The sequence below is a fragment of the Gossypium raimondii genome, chromosome 4, assembly GCF_025698545.1.
Source record: "Gossypium raimondii isolate GPD5lz chromosome 4, ASM2569854v1, whole genome shotgun sequence".
NCBI lineage: Eukaryota > Viridiplantae > Streptophyta > Magnoliopsida > Malvales > Malvaceae > Gossypium > Gossypium raimondii.
Genome location: NC_068568.1, coordinates 28,581,379 through 28,596,298, shown reverse-complemented (window position 1 = coordinate 28,596,298; position 14,920 = coordinate 28,581,379). Strand labels below are relative to the sequence as shown.

The 14,920-nt window shown below is 33.4% G+C and overlaps 1 long non-coding RNA gene and 1 other non-coding gene across 2 annotated transcripts; one reads left to right on the top strand and one right to left on the bottom strand.

Moving 5' to 3' along the window:
- Positions 1-321: 321 nt before the first annotated feature.
- LOC128040820 (small nucleolar RNA R71) lies at positions 322-427 on the bottom strand. The gene has a single exon (XR_008195626.1). It is a non-coding gene; the product is annotated as a small nucleolar RNA R71 (small nucleolar RNA).
- Positions 428-13,159: 12,732 nt separating this feature from the next.
- LOC128040557 (uncharacterized) lies at positions 13,160-13,863 on the top strand. The gene is made up of 2 exons (XR_008195230.1): positions 13,160-13,213; positions 13,681-13,863. It is a non-coding gene; the product is annotated as an uncharacterized LOC128040557 (long non-coding RNA).
- Positions 13,864-14,920: the final 1,057 nt, after the last annotated feature.

Here is a 14,920-nt window from a genome sequence, read left to right as displayed (position 1 = left end):
AGGAGTATAACGAGGACGACCATCACGACCAATAATTTTTAGATCAAGCCAACTATGATCAAGATGATTCAGAATAATTTGTAGTGTCAAGGAACGATGACATAAGATTCGAGTCAACATCTAAAACCATTCCTCCAACTTTGTAATACCTTCAAATATAATAAGGTCACTAATGACGCAATTATTCTTCAATTGTTCCCCTTTTCATTCATTGATAACACCTTTTCATGGTTAGATTCGCAGGCACCAGAATCAATCACGACATGGGATGAACTCGTGGGAAAATTCCTACAAATGTTTTTCCCCATTAGCAAGACGGTCCAACTAAGAAGGGAAATTTCCAAGATAAAACAATTAGAGGGGAAAATTTTCACGAAGCATGGGAGCATTTTAAGATGCTAATTTAGAAATGCCTACACCATGGATTGCTTGCATGGTTAGGACTACAAATTTTTTGGAATGGGTTGGATGTGCATTCAAGGTTAGGATTAGATGGTGCAGCAGGAGGTGCCTTAATGAACAGAGGTACGAGGATGCGTACAAATTAATTGAAAATATGGAAATGAAGTCTGACCAGTGGCCAATTGAATGACACACATATGGCCAAAGACCATCTACGGTAAAGGCTGTCCAGAAGGATGATAGATATCAACAATTAGTGGACAGAATTAAACGAATAGAGCCTGAGAAAAATGTACACTCTATATATGGAGGAAACAAATCGTTCTTCCACTTTATTGACAATCCTACTGAGGATGTGAACTACACAGGGAATAGGGGTGGAAACCCTTATTGAATTATTATAATCTCGGATACAGAAATCACCCAAATCTGAGATGGGGAAGAAATGAAGGAGGAGGTAATACTTCAAATCAGGTTAAAAATACTAACTATCAACGTCCTTATTTATAGAAACCTCAGAAAAGGGCCAACCTAAATGACCATAATGTATGTGGTCAACGGTTGGATCAAATTAATGGGGGAAATGAAGTCAATGAAAATAGACGTGAAGTAAGTGCACTATGAGTGCACCAATTTAGCAAAAACATTTACTAAGCTCAAAGATCAGATGAGCCAATTGATGAGCATGATGGGTGATATAAAAAGATAAATTGGAATATGCATTCCTAGCAACACCAAAGATAGTCCTCAGAGAGAAGGGAAGGAGCACGTGAAAGAAATTGCTCTCCGATTGGGTAAAGTACTGAGTAGCCCAGAGAACCCAACTCAAATGGTAAATAAGGAGAATATTGATGATTTTCATGAAGAACCCTTAGAAGCTGATGATGAACCAGAACTAAAGGAAGTAGTGGCACCGGTAGTTGAAAACTTAGAAGTTGATGATTGTTCCCTTCATGGTTGGAAGAGAAACAAAAATGGGATGAAGACGAGTTTGTAAGCTTTCCAAACTTGTTCAAAACATTAAATGTTAACCTACCTTTAATTGAACTAATTGAGAAAGTTCGTAAGTATGCCAAAATTTTAAAGGAAATTATGTCTAGGCGTAGGAAAGTTACGGTAGGAGAATAAGTTAATATGAGCAGTTCCTATAGCGCTATTATTTCTAGATAGGTTCCCCAAAAGCTAAAAGACCTGGGAAGCTTTACAATTCCCCTAGAGATAAGGAAAATTCATTTAATAGAGCTTTATGTGACTTAGGAGCCAGTATCAATCTAATGCCTTTATCTATTTATGAAAACTCGGGTTAGGGGACCTCAAGAATACATAAATTACACTATATTTGGCTGACAGGTCTTCAGTGCATCCGAAAGGGGCACTGGAAGATGTGTTAGTCAAAGTGCACAACTTTATCATTCCGGTGGACTTTATCATTCCTGTTAAGTAGACCTTTTCTAGCCACTTCAATGTACACCATTTATCTGGAAAATAATGAGTTAACAATGAGGACTAAGATGAAACTAAATTTTTTAAATATGGTCACTAACAGAGTGGGAAAAATAAAAGGGACTTAGGGAGAATTGTAATGAATTATCTATCTTTAACCTTAATAATCTCAAATCAAAGGACATACTTCCTACAATCAATTTAGGTCAAATGACCAGGTTTAGGGAAAAAGATAAACGGAAGAAGGTGGAGTAGCATGACAGGCGATGGACTAATACTCAAAGAACCAGAGAATCATCCTTATATGAATTAATGGTGCTGTCAGATAAATCCAATAATAAAACTTGATTATTTAAATTGATATTTAACTCTTTGTAAATTATTTTATATTTAGCTAATTGTTTAGTCTAGATTTGAATTTTTATCAAATTTATATTTTGTAGAAATCGTGACACTCAATAAATTGGAATGGTGGGTATATACAAAGCCAGTATCACCACACGGCAACCCCGTGTCACAACACCAAGGCCAGAATCAATGGAATTGAGAAAAACAACTCGATGTCGTGACACGGACTCTGTGTATCGCGACACCAAAGACAATATTCCCAGAATTATAAAATTCTAGACTGTGTTGCAACATCGAACCCCAATGTCACAACAATAGTAAACTGCCAGGGGTGTCCTGACACAGAACCCTTGTGTCGCGACATCGCTGCAATTTTCTGCAAGGTTGACCCAACCCAATTACGCAGCTCGAATCACTAAACCTAATTATACCAAGTTGTAAGCTCAAAAATCTTTATTTTCAAACTTCAAAATACTCTTAACCATTACTTAAAACCTTTTTAACCTTTAATTCTCTCAAAATCCTCTAAATTTTGAAAATCCTAAAATTCTTAAAACCTCCAAATCTCCTTTTGTTTCCAAATCTTTGTTTTACAGATCTTATTTTCAGAATAAACTTACTCGGTGCAAGGATTTATAGATAGAACAATAAGATTTCTTAAGGGAATCTAACGAATCTCCATTTAAGGTTAAGGGTTCCTAACTCCTATTTTTATTGTTCCATTGGAAACTTTGCTTGTTAGTTCATTAGTTATTGAACATAAACAACATTCAAAGTGCCTCGACAAAAGGTTAGAAGAACTAATGAACCAAAACTTCCCACTGTTTCCAATCCCTCTAATTTCCCAAATCCCAACATAGAGAAATATTTTCTAGAACTTGAGGGAAAAACATTTATTCAAGAGAGAGGATTTGAACCATCGATGGTTTTCTGTCAGGAGATATGGCTTTAGTTTGATATGATAAATGGAAACGTTTTTGTATGATCCTAAAAGACTCTACCATAGTCCCTTTACTTCAGGAATTTTATGCATATTTACGGGTCCAAGAGTCTAAAAAGGCTAAAGGTCGTACATAGGAAACAATACATGTGCGAGGGAAAGATGTACAAATTACCCCTCGAGTTATTTGTGAACTTTATAATGTTTCATTTTATGAAGAAGATTTTATAGAAGAAACTTATTTGAAATATTTTTGGATATAAATATGGACAACATTATAAACTTCCTAATAGAGGGGAGGGGTGAATGGAAATGTCACCCAGGTACTGATATTCCAACCTCCTTTAAGCAAGAAATAATGTTTCCTAAAGCAAAAATGTGGATTCAATTTCTGTGCACTAAAATAGCTTCTACTTTGAATGTTTTTAATGCCAATATTTTTCGAGCAGTTTTACTTTACGCTATTTTTCAGAAAAAATAGGTATGCATTGGAACATGGATATACCAAAATATGAAGTGATGTGTTAGTGGGTAGATAGTGGGAGTCTTATTTCCCCACTTAGTGGCAACCTTAGGCAAAATAGTAGGTGTTCCAATCGCATCTACGGAGTAATCAATAAAGCCATCGTGAAGCATAATTGGTGACACTCTGTATACACAGCACACCAAACTTCGGGCTAAACAGATTAAGGAGTGGAACAAATGCCAGCAAGAGATGATGTTCGCTCTAGCTTCGTCGCAAAGGAAAGCAAAATTGATCACTCAACAAGAAATTGGCGAGAGTAGTCATCCCAAGTTAGACTGGATGATACACTGGATGCAGGAGTCAGGCCCAATTTTTCAAGAATTTGTGAAATAAAACAATATTAGGGTGCGTAATTATACATCGGATATGTTTGGGCCGACACATCTAGAGCAAAAAGAAGTGGACCATGAGAGTGAAGAAGAAGAATGAACTGAGGAGGGGAAGAAGATGATGAGATGGATTTTGAAGAGGATTATTGAACTTTTAGTTTTTGTTTTTAAAGATTGTATTACATTTATGATGATTTTTAATTTATTTAAATTGTTAGGAGTAGAAGTAATAATAGACTAGTAGTTGTTTTGTGTTTAAATTTTTTGTGTAGGACCCCATATGGAAGAAACACAGTGATTCTGAGCTTTCAATGATAAAAAGAGGAGGCAACCACCAATTGTTTGGGACGCTATCATGATCAATTGGGAAACTTTGTTCCTTATCTTTTACAGGGCTACACATTGAGGACGATGTGTTATCTAAAGTATGAAGGGTAACAAAGAAATTTTGTTTTAAAATTGTATGCTTTTCTTTGATTTTTCTGGTCAATTGTGTGTTTGATCTTATAGAAATACAAGTGATTGGTTAGGAGCATGTACATAGATTGATTGTATTCATAGTAAATTTGGCATGAGGATAGTTGATTTTAATTTTTTATTAGACTATTAAGTTCTATACATTACATTGTATATAGTTATTAAGCAATTGAATGTACCAAATGATACAGAAAATACAGGGAATCGAGCATGCTAGTAGGAATGATAAATTGTTGAATTTGTGATTGTTTGGTTGACTCAAATTGTTAATATTGAGATACCTAGGGATGACCTAATTTATTTTTTGGTATACACCCATGAGCTAAAAAACTAACCCTATTTATTCATCCTTAGTACCTATTTTGATCTAGAAAACACTTTTTGATGAACCTCTAGGCAAAACCCGAACTAAAAATGATAATTTGTGCTTACCATTTTCTTTGGTTCCAAACTCAATGATTATAGACGTTTAGCCAAACATATTGTGGGTTAAGTAGATACATTACAGTGGTTTTGTAAAAACAGAGTGATAGGAAAGAGTAGTAGAGTATAGTGATTATAGGTTAGCTTAAAAATTGCAAAAGGAAAATTCAAAAAGGAAAATTACACGAGTAGAAAAATAAAGAGCAGTGACAAACTCACAACAATAGAAAACTTCATTCATCAATGTAACAAAAATTCGTGAGCTAGCCGTAGTTAATAAATGATGCTGAGATTTCCTATAAGGAGATAAAAGGAATGTGAGAGAATAAGAAATAAGGCGGTGAGTGGGAAAGGGTTGCTAAGGGGGAGAATAGGGGACAATTTGATGTGCCAAACTATTTTCGTACTTGAAACCATTTGATGCTTACTATTCTTGATTTCCATACCTATCCTAAGCCTCAAAACATTACAAGTCGAAAAGCCCTATGTGATCTAAGTGGACTTATTCACAATTTGGAACCATATTGAATAATTGTATTTATGACTATTTGTATTCTGCTAGGATAATAAAATTAATGGTATAATTTCTTAATGAGCTCCTACATTTGAGACCCTTAATACTTGTAAGCTTTGTAATACATTGAACTTAGGTGTTTGGTACGAAAAGTGGTAAGTTAGATATATATCAGGCCAAGATTATGTCTGAATATGAAATGATTATTCATATGCTCCAAAGCTAACATTTGTACCATACTTGCTCAAGGGTGATATTTTCATTTACTATTTTTGTTTGCGTTGCTTGAGGACAATTAATGACTTAAGTATGGGGAGTTTCATCTGTCATAATTCAGTGTAGCAGATTAAACTAGTTTTCGCAGTTTAGGAGCTTGAACATAAACATTTTAGTTAAGTTTTAATTATGTTTTATTAAGTTTAGTTAAATTCAATAAAGTATTTAATTTGAGTCTTTTATTGCCCTTAGGGGCCAAACGAGGCATAAGGATGAGCTAATATACTTGATAAGCGTACAAGAGACCACTAGAAGGCGTGCTAACTCGATACTTGTTGTGGTGTTCTAGCATGGAGCATGGGATGTCGCAACATAGTGAGAAGAATAGAAGAATTCCAAGACTACTTTTGGTGTTGTGACACAGCCTGAGGATGTCGCGACACACCCTAAAGATACCCTAAAGATCAGCATATTGCCCTCGATGTCGCGAGATAGGACTTGGTGTGTCACGATATCACCTCTGTACAAGAAATAATTATGATCCCTGGGCATTTTTTCCCACACAATCAAATGTTATGCACGAGGATGAAAACTGACCTAGGGTTAAGAACGACGACCACTCAAAAGTCTATAAATAGGCTCATTTAACACATGTGATGGACAACTTTCATATTGTATAATTTTCTTCCTAGATTTAGTTTTTAGTTTTTCTTTCTTTTTAAGGCTTAGGTTTTATTTCAGTTCTTATTATTTACTTTTGTGAGGGAAATCAAATTTGTGAAACACAACCAAACCCTGTAAGGATTTTACGCTTAATTCTAATACAAATTAGGCTTCTTATAAACTTTATTCTCTTGAATTATTCATCATGTCTATACTTTCTATCAAGTTTATATTATTTATGAGATCTATAAGGAACTACTCCTTCTGTTGCAGATTAGGGAGTAGAGTTATGGCTAATTAATTGTTTTGTAAGGTTTTCTAAGCAGATCAACTGTTCAGGAAAGGAAGAACCTAAACCCTAGGTTTGACAACCCTAAGAAGTCATTAATGTGGGAATTAACCCAAATTTGGTATGGCTTATCCGTAAATGCCTTAACCCTGAATCGGTCTGGACTTTGAGGTTGAGAGATAAATAGTTGTTATCGACTGAGTATTTTAGTGGAATATCGGAAGATCCTATTGGGGTATTGACTAGTTGATTGAACAAGAAAACCCAAAATAACAGTTTGTTATGATTACTGAAGTGATCTAATCACCCATGCCCAGATTTGATATATATTTTATTATTTGATTTCTTGTGATTTACTTATTTATTTTATTCTATTTCTCTTATTTTTATTATTAGTATAGATTACTAAAACCTTTCTTTTTATTCATCGTAATATAATCCATTTAAAGTAATAATTAGATATATTTATGTTTAGGTGAGAATTAATTTAGTGTTTGCCTCCCTTGGGTATGATCCTCGGAGTACTCACCTATCCATTGTAACTATATTACAACCTGACCCATATACTTGCAGATACTGACTTTTATATCTTTTGTGTAGGATTTCTACTCTTGACGTTGGTACGTTCAGAGGCGATCAAAAACAAAACGGAGGCGATCAAAAACAAAATCGTACGTTGAGTATACTAAGTGGTATTTTTATAATCGAACATTAAAACATAATATAAAGTTTATACTGCATTTTAACATGTCAATCTACAAATCATAATACATCACCTAAATATGAAATCTATTTATGTATCTAAAACCAAGCTGTCATAGTTGTAGCATATACATTTTTTCCCTATTTCAATCGTACAATGTCAAGTCCATAATTTCGAGCTTATAAACTAATACCCACTATCCACCCTTATTCCAATTTCATTTATATCATAAATCTTAATGCCACAACATAATTTCATCACCAAATCACCAAATCACATACGTGACAACATAATTCAACAACAACTTAATTCAATTACACAAATATAAATATATATCATATTTTCAAATCTATTCAATTTAGTCATTATCACAACCAACTAATTCAAATTGATTAAATTCAGCTCATTCAATCATTTCCATCTTACCTTATATTATCACCATGCAACACAGTTCATAATTGTAGCAATTGAAAAGGTTCAAAGTTATGACATATAAACCAAATAGAGACTAACATAAATACAAACTAACAAACTAAATAAACACAGCTCATTCAATCATTTGTCAACGACTTTATCTTATCAATATATAATCATTTTCACATTCAATTGCTAATTTATGTAACTTTTGCATTTTATTCAATTTAGTCCCTAAAATAGAGATAACTTTCAAATTTAGCCTCATTTTTTTTCAATTTCACTCTAGGCCTAATTTAACCTTCTATTTTTCATTTCTACCACAAATTTCAAAATTTATGCAATTTAACCCCTATTGCACAAAATCATCAATTGACTTTACAATTTACTCCTTTTTTAATACTCAACTTAAAATTTATCAAACTGGTCCCTAAAACTTCAACTATTCAACAATGTTAACATCCTCAAACTTTAACAGTATGTAAGGTTGAAAGAATGCTTATTTTTCTCTCCCATTCCACTAATGTATCTTTTATTGCTTATCATTTATTTTTGTTAATTTTATTATAAATTATCAAATTTTCATTTATAATAAGATTCATTATCATCCAAGATTATTATTATGACGGTTTAATTACTATAAAAGTCCTTAGTCTTAATATAATTAAAGATTCCATATGAATTGAACTTTTAACACTTTTACAATTTAGTCTATGTACATTAATTTATCACTTATTCGACAAAATTGTCTAACTAAAATTCAATTCAAATCTTATAAAACTCTGTAAATATTTAATAAAAATATTTATGAGTCTAATTTACTAAAATTAGGTCTCAATACCTCAATTTTCAAAACCATTAAATTTAGAACCGATACACTTATACCTTGTCTAACTTTCCAAATAACCAAAATTATTAGACTTTAGTGTAATACTATAATAGCATAATAAATATTAATAAATAATATTTACTCACTCTATCATTGGAAAACAAAATTCTGAAACCAACGTTTTTCACTCCAGTGAGTTTCGGGTCGTTACATAACCATAAGGCTATCTAGAGCATGGATTGATCTTAACTGGTTCAGTTAAATTGGGATTGGCTAAATCCTTAGTGGGAAACAAAATGATTAATGAAGAATGGTTTATTTAGGACTTTGGTGATTGTGCATGTAAGTAGCATTCTTCTCATTTCTATTTTATATTCTTCTCTCCTGCATCATCTTCTTCAGTTGCTTTGAAGAAGAGAAAGTTGAGGAATGCTCTGCATGGGGCAGTGAGCGTGAGGTTTGAGTCTGAAAACTAGAGAATTTGGTGAGCTGATAAACTTCTTTATCTCTTTGTATTCATGAATTTGAGAAAAAAGAAGTAAAGATTTTTGAAATCTTTGAAAAAAAAGCTTCTTCTTAATATTGGATTTTTGGTTTTTTTTTTTGTTTTAATACATTGGGTTTAATTGGTATATGGGTTGTCATCCTTAGCTACCAAGAAAGGGACTTTGGCATTTGGGAAAGCTAAGCTAGCGAGGATGAATGATAGCAAGTGAGTTTCTATACTCCTCTATTTGGGTGTTTCTTTGGTTTTATGTTCTACACTACCTTCAGTTTGAGTCTTTTGGCCATATATGTATTGTAACAGCTCGCTTTCGGTAAAATCAGAACAGTAGTTGAGACCACAAAACTGACGAGTAAATATTTATTTTATTATTATAATGTCTATGGAATATTTGTAAGGTCGTATAAAATTTCTGATAAGAAATTTTAATTTTTGCAAGCTTAATTTTGTGAAAAGGACTAAATCATAAAAGGTGCAAAAGTAGAGTTCTAGTTGCTAAAGGTATTAAATGGCTATAGAACATTAATGTAAGAGTATTTAGGTGGTAATTAGACCATTTATGTGGTAGTGGACATTTATGAGTTTGGTATTATTGAAATTATGAATAATTTTAAAGGTTATTTTGGTAAATAGCTAATTAAGGTTAAAATTTAACAAAATTAAATCCCATTTTCCATTCGTCTTCTTCACTCAAGCGAATTGAAGAGATAAGAACACCATTTTAGGGCTTTAAACATTCGGCTACATCTCCTTGCTTGCATTTAAGTGGTTTTTCTTCCTTTTTTAATGATTTCTATGTTTTTGAAGTCGTTGTAGCTTAATCTAGCTAGCCCAGGGACTATTTTGTAAAAATGTTAAAGGATTAGGGTTTTTCCATGAACATGTTTGTATGGTTTTTGAAGTTTAATGAAAGATTATGGGTCATTATTTTTAAATAAACTACTTTTGTAAAATGATTTTTGATGAATTTATCAATTAGAAACATATTTGTAAAAATCGTAAAATATCATGATAAATTTTTGAAGTGATGATTTGTTTGGGTTTATATGAGTCCTTAGGTAAACCAACTAGTATGTTATATGGATCAAATTGCATAAAGTTCCATTTACGAGATTAAGGACCAAATTGTAAATAAGTTAAAATATTAGGGGCAAAAATGTAAATTTGCAAATGTATTAATTATGGACTAAATTTAATGGTATGTGTATTAAACAGATTGAATTTGCTTATTTAGATCAAGATAAACCTCATATAGATTTAGATCGAGGAAAAGCTAAAGTCTCAGATTAGTGATCCTATTTCAACGATTTTGTAATCGAGGTAAGTTCATATGTTTAAATAACATTTTAATGTTATTTGATATATGCATGCTATTGTGTTACTTATCTTGTCATGAAACGATGAAAATCCAACGATGTACGATGATTATCAAGCCCTGTTTGAACCTTAGAAATATATAGGACACAAATGACATGTCATTAGGGTTACCATATTTCAGGCGTTGGTCCTGAATGTCCTACCGATGGCTAAGTTTTGACAATTTTTGCGGTTACTCGTCAGCTTGTGTGAGCAGCATCGTGTAGCTATATTCCAACCGTCAGCTTGTGTGAGCAGACCCATTTATGGTTCGAGTGAGAAATGATGTAAAGGAAAAGGAAACGAATGATATCGACCATATATTTAGCACACTTTGTGTGAGCTTCCCGCATATTCAATATTATTCTAAGTGTTTCAACGGGCATGAGAAAGAATGGAAACCATTAACTATGTTATGAACTTATGGAAAGGTATGAATTGATAATGGTCAAAGTATGTATAACTATGTTGTGGAAACTATGAATTCAAATTTACTATGTTCATGAAATCTATCTTACCATGTGATAATTTTGTTGAGTTATGTATTAAAGCACTAGTGTTGATGATGATGCTTAGGCTTGTGCCAAGCTTATGTTGGATTGATTCATGTTAAATTTATAAGCTATGTTCATGATTTATGAACTTACTAAGCATTATATGCTTACGTAGTTTCTTTCCTATGTTTTATAGATTATCGAGAGCTCGATCAGTTTAGAAGCTCGTCGGAGACCTATCACACTATCCAACGATTATATCGATAGATTTTGATGTTTTGGTCAAGGTTATACTGCATGTATAGGTGGACTTGTGTTATGATCTAGCTGTTTATGGAATGTATAAGTGTTATTATGGTTGATATACGTATGGTATTTTTATGCCTTGATGGTTGGTGTTATTATGGTCAAGATGATGCATGTTTTGAATGACCAATTTGGTATGTGATGGTTGTATTTTCAATATGGTCAATTAAGGTATTTATTGAGTTCAAATATTTTAGATGTGTAAGGTTGATGAATGGCCATGTATGCATATGTTTAGATAGGTTTGGTGGATTGTATTTGGGGTGCCTTATTGGCATCTTGGTTGTATGAATTATTGGTATGGGAAACTAGTCATTTTATGTTTGTTTTGGGCATGTTTTAAGGTCTTGGTTATATGTGCAAATGGCTTGTGGGTACGTGTTTGAATTGGTGAAAGAAATGGCTTGATTTTTGGCAATTTTTTGTCCACATGGCCTAAGACAGGGTTGCATGTCAGGTAGTTACACGGCCTAACACACGGCCTAACACACGAGCGTGTGAGACATTTTGAAAGTTACACGGGCGTGTAGCTTGGCCATGTGATCCAAGTCAGAGAGTTACACGGGCACGGACACGGGCTGGGACACGACCATGTGTCCCCATTTTGAATGTTACACAGCCAGAGACACGGGCGTGTGTCTAAGCTGTGTGAGTCACATGACCGTGTGACCCGTGGAGTTTGAATTTTGCTAACTTTTTCCTCAATGTTTCTAATTTAGTCTCAAATCATTTCTAAAGTGTTTTTAAGGCCTCGATGGCTCGATTAAGGGATGACACGCATATTTATGAATGAATTATGCTATGTATATATCAATGTTTGGTGATGTATGTTTTATGTTATGATTTTACGGTAATGCTCTGTAACCTTATTTTGACGACGAATATGGGTTAAGGGTGTTACATTTAGTGGTATCAGAGCTAGGTAGTCTGTTCTCTGATTGAACGTAACATATACTAGTCTAGAAATACATGCCATTATATAACCTATGATAGTGTGATAACTCCTGACTCAATTTGAACTATGCTTTTATATAGATAATGTCATCCAATTGAGCCAATTCCGATGCGGGTGAAAGTAACATGTAAGCCTCCGTTCATGGTGTAGCGTCAAGTTGTAGTATGCCATATCTGAGGGTTAGGGAGGAGAGGCTAAGGACACCTTCTTCCAGATGATGAATGAGTGGTTTACCGAGTTCATACGAACGAACCCGATGGCTCAATAACCTCCACTCCCACCTATCCCCTAAATATCTCCGTAGTTCCTTAGGGTTTGGATCCAGTACGATTGAGTAAGTCTCCGATCGATAAAATCTATAAATATAGGGCTGAAGATTTCAGAGCTATGTCTAAAGATGATCCGAAGAGAGTCGAGTTCTGGTTAGAAAATACAATTAGGGTTTTCGATGAGTTATATTGTACACCTGCAGAATGCATGAAATGTATTGTTTTCTTATTGAAAGACTTAGCCTATCAGTGGTAGAACGCATTGATTTATGTTGTGCAAAGAGAGCGAGTAGACTGGGAATTCTTTCAAATTGAATTTCGAAAGAAGTATGTGAGTCAAAGGTTCCTTTGTAACAGCCCGATTTTGGGCCTAGTCGGAACAGTGGTTTCGGGACCACAAATCTGACAAGGAAAAAATTTATTTTTCTTATATTTTTATGGTCTACGATTTCATGGAATTATTTTGTAAAAATTTTGTTCTAAAATTTCGACGTTTGGGCACTCAATTTAGTCAAAAGGACTAAATTGTAAAAAGTGCAAAAGTTGAGTTCTACAAGTTAGAGGTGTCTAATTATTATGAAATTTTAAATTGGAGGTCCTTAAATGGTAATTAGACCATTGGTTATTTATGGACAAAAATAGACATGGTTAGTAAGTAAGCTATTTAAGGGCATTTTGGTAAAATGCCTTAATTAATGAATAAAGACAAAATAACATGAAATAAATTATCATCTTCTTCAATTCTTTTCTTCATGGCAGTATGTAGCAAGGGAACACCATGGCTAGGGTTTGTTCATCTTCCAAGCTTCATGGTAAGTCCGTTCTAGCCCGCTTTTCTTGTTCTTTGTATTTTTCAGCATCCCGATAACTTGCTTAAGCTATCTCTACCATTAATTCGAGCTAGAATTTATGTCCAAAAATTACCCATAGATGAAAAGTGTGAATTTTGATGTTTCATGATAGAATATGAAGCTTAGAATTATGTTAAGCAACTTTTGCTAAGCGATTTTGAGTGAAAACGAGTAAAACGACATAATCGATAAAAATACTAAATGTTCATAAGTAAGTGTTAGAGTTGGAATTTGATGTTTCTATAGAAGGGAAAAATGTTCAACATGTCATAATACATAAGAATAAGGGATGAAGTTTAATTTACGAGCTTTGGGGCAAAAGTGTAAATATGTAAAAGTTTAGGGCAAAATTATAATTTTACCAAAGTTTGAGTCAAGGACTGTTTTGATAAATGTGAGTACTAAATAAGTCAAATGTGTTATTATAGATCAAGAAAGAAGTGGAATCGACCTTGACCGGAGAAAAGGAAAGATTAAAGACTAAATTGCTAAATTTTTATATTATTGCATCAAAGTAAGTTACGTGTAAATAATAGTTATATTTTTATAAATTGTGAATTATATTTGATATGTGAATTAATATTGAATGTGGAAGGAAAATTGTTCATGAATTATTCAAGTGATAAAGTGTTTAAAATAAAGTGTTAAGTGTAAATTCCCGGTTGAACTTAGGAATAGAAGTGGATACAAGTGACATGTCACTAGAGATCAGTGTTACAGTGTTACAGTGAGTCCCGGGTGCTGGGTGATCTAGCATGTGTTGCGCACACCGACACCTTGTGTGAGCAGGCCCGTGGACATTTCCAGTGTTATTGATCAGTGGTAGCTTCGGCTACGTATCAGTGGTAGCTTCGGCTACGTATCAGTGGTAGCTTCGGCTACATATCAGTGGTAGCTTCGGCTACGTATCAGTGGTAGCTTCGGCTACGTATCAGTGGTAGCTTCGGCTACATATCAGTGTGGCACTTATGTGCTAATTCTCTACGTATCTATGTATATTCCGAGTGTTCAACGGGAAATTGACTAAGTGTAATTGAATAATGAATATAGGTGTGGAACTGAATTGAATATCGACTTAGAAATGGAAAAGTGAATTTTGAATTGAATTGTGATTGAAAGTGAAAAAGTGAAATTATGAAAGAGTACATTTAGCAACAAAACAGTTTAGATAGCAACAGTTGTGTGACTTTGAAAAATCACCAAAAATGGTGGAAATTTAATTAGAGGCTGAATAATATATGAAATTGAAGCTTAATGAGTCTATTTTCACATAAAATAAATAGAAAAAGCAAAAGAGTTATATATTTTAGATATTTGAAGTTTAATTAGACAGAGTCAGAATGAGTTTGGAATCCCTGTTTTGACTTTGGAAAATTGTAAAAATTGTAAAAAATAATTATGGGATAAAGTTTATATGTTTAGAATTATCAGTGAATCTATTTTTATTAGAAACAAACGGAAACTATATCCGAATTCTGTACAGTGAGATAATTAATTTTTAGTGAAGAGAGGTCAGAACTGTCAAACAGTAAAATAGGGGAAACTTTAAAGAATAAACTGTACTATTTGGCTGAACCAAAAATTATGAAAATTTTATGGTAAGAATATATGTGAATCTAGTTTCGGATAAAATTTACGGATCTTAATTTGGAGTTCTGTAGCTCCAGG